This window comes from Anolis carolinensis, chromosome 1 (assembly GCF_035594765.1).
Source record: "Anolis carolinensis isolate JA03-04 chromosome 1, rAnoCar3.1.pri, whole genome shotgun sequence".
Lineage (NCBI taxonomy): Eukaryota > Metazoa > Chordata > Lepidosauria > Squamata > Dactyloidae > Anolis > Anolis carolinensis.
The window spans coordinates 291,233,244-291,240,299 of record NC_085841.1 but is presented as its reverse complement, the minus strand read 5'-3'; the positions used below and the strand labels follow the sequence as shown (position 1 = coordinate 291,240,299).

At 37.7% G+C, this 7,056-nt stretch overlaps 1 long non-coding RNA gene across 1 annotated transcript; it reads left to right on the top strand.

Moving 5' to 3' along the window:
* On the top strand, positions 1-4,737 carry LOC100563877 (uncharacterized). Its single transcript, XR_507080.3, has 3 exons — positions 1-89; positions 2,021-2,116; positions 3,942-4,737. It is a non-coding gene; the product is annotated as an uncharacterized LOC100563877 (long non-coding RNA).
* Positions 4,738-7,056: the final 2,319 nt, after the last annotated feature.

Sequence of the window (7,056 nt, the reverse complement as noted above, 5' to 3'; positions counted from 1 at the left end):
TAATAAGGAAACACTGTCTGAGAAGATGAAGTCTCTTTTCGTCTCTGCTTTGTTCATTGCCTTTGTTCTGGTATTGTTCTGCCAGTCTGGTAAGTATTAGAGTCCGCCAATAAAACATTGCAAAGCTCTAGCAAAAGACCAAGTAGAGAAGCAACGAGAATGGGGCATCTCATTTCTGAGGGATGGCTCACCAGAGCATGTTCTGGGTTGCTGAAGACTTGGATTGTAAAGTTTTTCTCTGCAACTCTCACTAAAATGTCAAAGTAGTAGATTGACCCTACTACCCGAAGAAGATAGTCTACGGGGGTGAAGTAGGCTCTTCCTCAGACAATCAAAATCTGCTTTGGGGAGAACAGGACTATAATAACAAAACTAATTTTGGGAAGTCTGTAATATAAACAGAAGTTTCAGCCCTGTTCTATATCAAAAGTTATACGTATTTTCAAGCAGTACCTTTTGGGTCAGTAAACATTCACTGTTGACTATTGTGAGACCAATATGAGCAGGCTTTATTTTAGTCAGATCTTCCAAATTAGTCTGACCATCTTTCTTAAATGGATATTCCTATATTCTGTTGTACCTTCTTCATGTTCTAAGTGGATTGTTCCCTGAAGGGGACTTTCATATGGAGTGTACATACTGGAGTTTGTATATCTAGCATCGGTCCAATAACAAATGATTAATCTTAGATATTTTCTCATTAACAAACTTCAATCAAGTGGTTTTGCAGTGGACCTCTGCACATAATAATAATAATAATAATAATAATAATAATAATAATAATAATAATAAATTTTCTTACCCGCCTCTCCCCATGGCTTGAGGCGGGTTACAACATTGCCAAAACACATAATCATTTAAAAACACTTAGTAGAATATACATATTAAAACATATTTCCACAAAATACATATAAAAATACATAAAACAAAAGTTAGATATCGAGTGGAAGTTTTAAAAAGTCATCATTAAAACTATCTGGGTAGGTTGCTGTGAGTTTTATGAGCTGTATGGCCATGTTTCAGAAGCATTCTCTCCTGATGTTTTGCCCACATCTATGGCAGGCATCCTCAGAGGTTGTCAGGTATGTTAGAAACTAGGCAAGTGGGTTTATAAATCTGTGGAATGTCCAGGGTGGGAGAAAGAACTCTTGTTTGTTGGAGGCAAGTGTGAATGTTGCAATTGGCCACCTTGATTAGCATTGAATGGCCTAGCTGCTTCAAAACCTGGCTGTTTCCTGCTTGGGGGATCCTTTGTCAGAAGGTGCTAGCTGGCCCTGATTGTTTCCGGTCTCAAATTCCTGTTTTCTGAATGTTGTTATTTATTTACTGTCCTGAGCTATGCATCAGGGCCAAACGAGCAGGCAAGTTAAACACTGTATTATCGAACACAAGAGCAAAATTAGAAATAATTCTGTCGATAACAGTCTTTCTAAACATTTTGTTGATTTAAATCATAATGTGGAATCACTTCGGGTTTTAATTTTGGAGGTAGTCAACCCCCCCCCCCCCACACACACACACAAAACTTGGATTTATCTACCAAACTTTTGCACCGCAAATCCTTTTGTATGCCTGAAGGGTCTAAATGACACCAATCCATGCCAATGTTTCCTGTAAACCCTGATACATAGCTCTTTAAATACTTCAAACACTTTCATTACCTGCTATACCTGTTTCAGGCAACTTTTGTAGAACAATATTAACATCATTATCAGGCCCCTTTAAATGCTCTACTATATATAGTAACTTCTACTGGCTGATCATGTGCTTGCCACGGAATCAAACATGATTCGATACCTTTTCATTGTTGTCTTTCTTTTTTAATTGTTGTAATTTAATTTTTTTAGTTTAACTTGTTGTTTTTGTAAAAAAATGTTTTGTATCAAATAGGTAACTTAATATCCTAGTCTTGTTCTCACTTTGGGAGAAAGGTGGCATACAAACGTAATGTGAGCCACTTTGTATCCTGTCCCAGAAGAAACGTAGGATGTGAATAAAACATCTTTTTCATTTTGTTTAGGAAGTGCTGTGAAATGTTATAAATGTGCTCGTGGTCCATGCAAAAAGATTGTGACATGCCCAGCTGGGAAAGATGCCTGCATTGCAGTAAACCTTGGTAAGTTTTCTGCCTTTTATTACTCCTGCTTTCTGTATGATATCCCATAGACCACTAACCTCAAAGTTCAGTACAATTGCAGAACCTGAATAAGAGCAGGGGATGTTCTGAGGCATGGCCCCTTTTCCTCCTCCCCAAATCATAGAATCATAGAGTTGGAAGAGACCTCATGGGCCACCCAGTCCAACCCCCTGCCAAGAAGCAGGAAAATAGCATTCAAAGCACCCCCGACAGATGGCCATCCAGCCTCTGCTTAAAAGCCTCCAAAGAAGGAGCCTCTCCGAGGCAGAGAGTTCCACTGCTGAACAGCTCTCACAGTGAGGAAGTTCTTCCTAATGTTCTGGTGGAATCTCCTTTCTTGTAGTTTAAAGACGTTGCTATAAATTCTCTATAGTAGAAGGATGGGAGTTGATAATTACGATAAACTGTGAGTGAGAGGGTCATCACTTGAGCTACAGTGCTGGCCATATTAAACCTCAAAATGAGCAAAATAGCAACAAAAATATCAGTAATTGCCATCCATTCCCAGTTTTATTTGTGAAATTGAAACGCTGAGAGCAATGCAAAATCTGCAGCACCTGGGGGCTTCCATAAGAGAACACATCCCCACCCCCTGTGCTTGGTTTCATTAAACACAAGTGTAGGTGGGGCTCAGTGGCACTTGCAGAAATAACTTTAGTGGCCACTTGTAGCCCACTTGAAATCTCCACGTATACTATAATGGAGGAGAATCTCTAAAGTCTTCGGTGCAGTCAGTTACAGTGATTGCAGCCGTAATTTATGCTTGTTAATGATCATTAACAGCAGAAGAGATGACAAAACCAACAAAGTAAATAACAACTCTAAAGAGCTTTTCCTGTCAAAAAAAATCCTCTTCATCTTTGGATGATAATGCTGAAATCTTCATATTTGTAGGCACATCTAATAAGTAGTTGTGATCGTGGTTTGGAAGAAACAGTGTGGGATCTTTAATCTGGTATCTACTCAACAGTCCTCTATTTTTATTTTAAAAAATAAACTCAGCTGCATTTGACCATTCTTGACAGAAATTGGGCGTATGCATAGATATACAGGCAGTCCCCAAGTTACGAACATTCAACTTACAAACAACTCATGGTTAACGACAGGGCTGAGATGAGAGAAATATTCACTCCTGAAAGAGTTATCATGGGGCAATGGTGTCTGCACTGAAGCTTTATTACCAATCCTTCCACAACAAGACAAATTTTTCAAAATTTAGTTATCACGAGGACAGACAGTATGGTGAAATTGTCTGAACAGGGGCACAGACAAAAAAACCCCCAGAGAAATACAATGTTAACCCTTCCCCATGCTGTCCAAAGTATGTATATGTATGTATGCATATATGTGTGTGTGTGTGGCTGGAGTTAAACTTACAAAATGTACCTGTTCTGACTTACATACAAACTCAGCTTAAGAACAAACCTACAGAACCTATCTTGTTCATAACTTGGGGACTGCCTGTAGCTATTACAGATACCTATTTACTTCACCAAAGGGACAGTCTTTAATTGGCTGGGTGAACCAGTGTGGTTGTGGTTTGAGTGTTAGATTATGATTCCGGAGATTAGGGTTTGATTCCCTTCTCGGCCGTGGAAACACAATGTGTGAGAGGTTCTCCTTAGCGTTGCCATAAGTTAAAAACAGCAACAACAGAAAAGACACACAATAGGAACAGCAAAGTCTTATTCAAAATGTATTTTGTGGAAGGTTCAACAGATATTTTAATCTCTTTCCCCTCCTCCTTTCTTTTCTGTCTTTTTTACAGAAAGATATATTAATATACTATCTTTTTTTTCTTAAGGTACAAAAAATGTATTCGATTGCTGGAAGTACTCTGAATGCAATCTAGACAAAGTTGGGACATACTACAAGTCTGAAAGCTTTGGATTCAGATGTTGTACAGGAAACCTGTGTAATGATAAAGCATATTCAGGCAGTGGCTAAGAAGTGTCATCATAGCTTCTTTGTGGACATTGGTCCAGATGCTCGCCTTCTAAAATCAAAAAGAAAATACAAATTTATTTCTTTTAAAAAATTACTTAATAATCATTTAAAGAGTGCCCTTCAACTTGTTGTGGTAGGTAGGAAAATATCTACTTCTTTGCTACTTCTTTCCAACTTGGCAACATTTTGTCTTGACAGTTCTTCTAATATTAATATTAATGATAATATTATTAGACTGCAATTATTTTGAAAGCATGCTGTATGTAAACATTATATACTATTAGCATGCATAGCCATTGGACATAAGTAATATGGTGTCTAGTTTGTTTGCTTTTTATGTATTCCAAGATCAGAAGCCTAAACATCCCTTCAGGATCTTGGTTCAACCTGACTTCAGATTGTGTGTCTACACTAATCTCAGTTGTACCTCTGCTTTCTTCAGTGCCTCCCTTGTGTCCTCACATTTGATACAGATGTTATGGGTGTATAAAGAACATTATCTAGTTCTGTAATAGTTAAATGAAACTTTTAATTGTTAAGCTATCTCTAAATATTAGCCAATTGCTTCCTTAATGAAACTCTATATGAGAATGGAATCATGTAATTATTGTTTTCTGCTTATGCATAACATAAAATAAAATCTTGCAAACATATTTTATTTTCCAAGTCTTTCTTTAACAAATTATCCAAAGCTTAGCAGTGTTATAGCAGTGAGAAAAGTGCCATTGAAATAGCTCACCAAATAAAAAAAGATTGTGGCAGTTTTACTAAAAGCCACCATATTTTATCAGGCAGTTTCTACAAATGACATTAGTCAGAATTTATAACACAAACACAGTTAAACTGCACCAGTGTTATGCTCAATGCTTTTTGCAGGTGTTCGTGTATGTGGGGAGACATTACTGCAAAAATATGGTCTTTGAGCCTGACAGTTTCGATTTTTCTCTTGGGAACTGATAGAAGTGTACTAAAAGGAAGGAAGAATATTCAGAAATGGTGGTATTCACTGGAGGTCACTAAGTCTGTAACATTGGTGGTACTACTGAATTAGGAAGACTGGCAGCTGATGGCTTGCATGTTAGTGGAACAGTAAGTCAATTCCAGATATTAGAAGAGAGATCCAAGCTACTGTATCCTATCCCTATATCTCCCAAAAGGATCACATCTTGGATTATTTCCAGAGCAAACTAATCACTGTACATTACCCATTTTATTAAGATGAAAAATCAATCTTGACTCAAGATAAAACTCTTGATTTTAGATCAGGCATGAGAAAACTTCAGCCCTCCAGGTGTTTTGGACTTCAGCTCCCAGAAATCCCAGACAGTTTGCTGGCTGTTAGAATTTGTGGGTTGAAATCCAAAACACCTGGAAGGCTGAAGTTTCCCCATGCCTGTTTCAGTCCCAGAACCACTGGCACCTATACAGCAGTGCATTGATTTGTAAGTATTATCGAATGTTGCATTCTGAAATATTACATTCACGGTCCCTGTGATTAAAATCGTGATGTATAGCAGTTATAAATGTGAAACCTAGAGTTATGCAACTGTTTCACATTCACAACTCCTAAATAGTCTCCAGTTTATTAGCTACATAGGGACCAAGAAAATCTCCCAAGCTCCAATCACTGGGAAGCAGCCACTGTGAACAACAAAGGTCTATTTCCCTTTCAACAGTGAGCATCTGGTTGACAATCCCACCCTCTTCTCATGCAATTGACCTCCAGTGTAATGGAGAATTTCTGCAGGGCCCCTGTTTTTGCCTGTGGCACAAAAGGGGTGGAAGTTCAAGTTGAACCATCCCAAACATACTTTTGAAATTTGGTGAATAAACAGACAGAAATTTAATTTAAAATATAGACAATATTGAGGGTGAAGGAGTTCAGCAGGCTATATTTAGAGGAAGATGATGGCAAATCATCTCTGCATGTTCCTTGTTAAAGAAAAGATTTGTATGTTTATTCCCCATGAAATTAATGCAGTCACTGTAAGCTGACAGATGACTTGATGACATTATATAGCTACATAAGATAGTACATCGAGAAGAACAACACATTGTTCGCTATTCATTGTTATTGTACTGATGCCAGAAAAGTGGAGAGGCACATGTGAATGTTTTCCCCCAGGTGACAAAGTAATTTGGTAGAACTCAAATTCTGTTTGCTTTAGCTCAGGATAATGAGGACGTAACATTTGCTTTTCTGCCTCATGGAGAAAAAGTAACTTTTCAGCTCTTTGACTTAAATACAATAAGGGTTTAGAAAAGTCATGGGTCATGGGTGCCTGATTTCTTTAATCTAGGAAAGAACAGAACTGAACAAACATACAGTGACCCTTTCCATGTAAACCTATATGTTTTATGCCATTTGTAGGCATATTAAGAGGGGGAGATTTTCAGCAGGAAAACACATAAAGGAAAGTGGAACTTGTCCACTGTCCTGATCTAGATTGAATTTGTTCACTTTTTAAACTGGCTGCTTATGAAACAAATATATTGCTTTGTCCACAAGCACATACACCTTTGAAAGAAGCACCAGAATCTCGAGAATGAACTCTCTCATTCAACAATGTACCATAAAGCAGAATTTACAGCATGAATATGCACTCAGAATTCGTATGAGTCCAGACATGTGATTTCAGAGCATGCCTGGCCATACCTCAGCATTACATGTTGTTAGGGCCCAATAAAATTGTCTGATGCATTTATTGTCGTTTCTCAAAGACTGCACTCTAGTGGACATTTTTCTTAAGTTCACTTTACTTTTATGTTTGTGTGTTTCTGGATGAATAATGGACAATATTAATAAAGCATCTGTTGACTCTTAATACAGTTGGCTCTCCATATTTTTGGGTTTGACTTTTGATTATTTGTGAATTTGATTAAAATGTTTTCTCTAGGAATCTCTAGGTTCTTCAGTGAGATTCTATGGCCAAGCTCCAATGGAAGTTCATGATAGAGTCATGCTGGAGGAG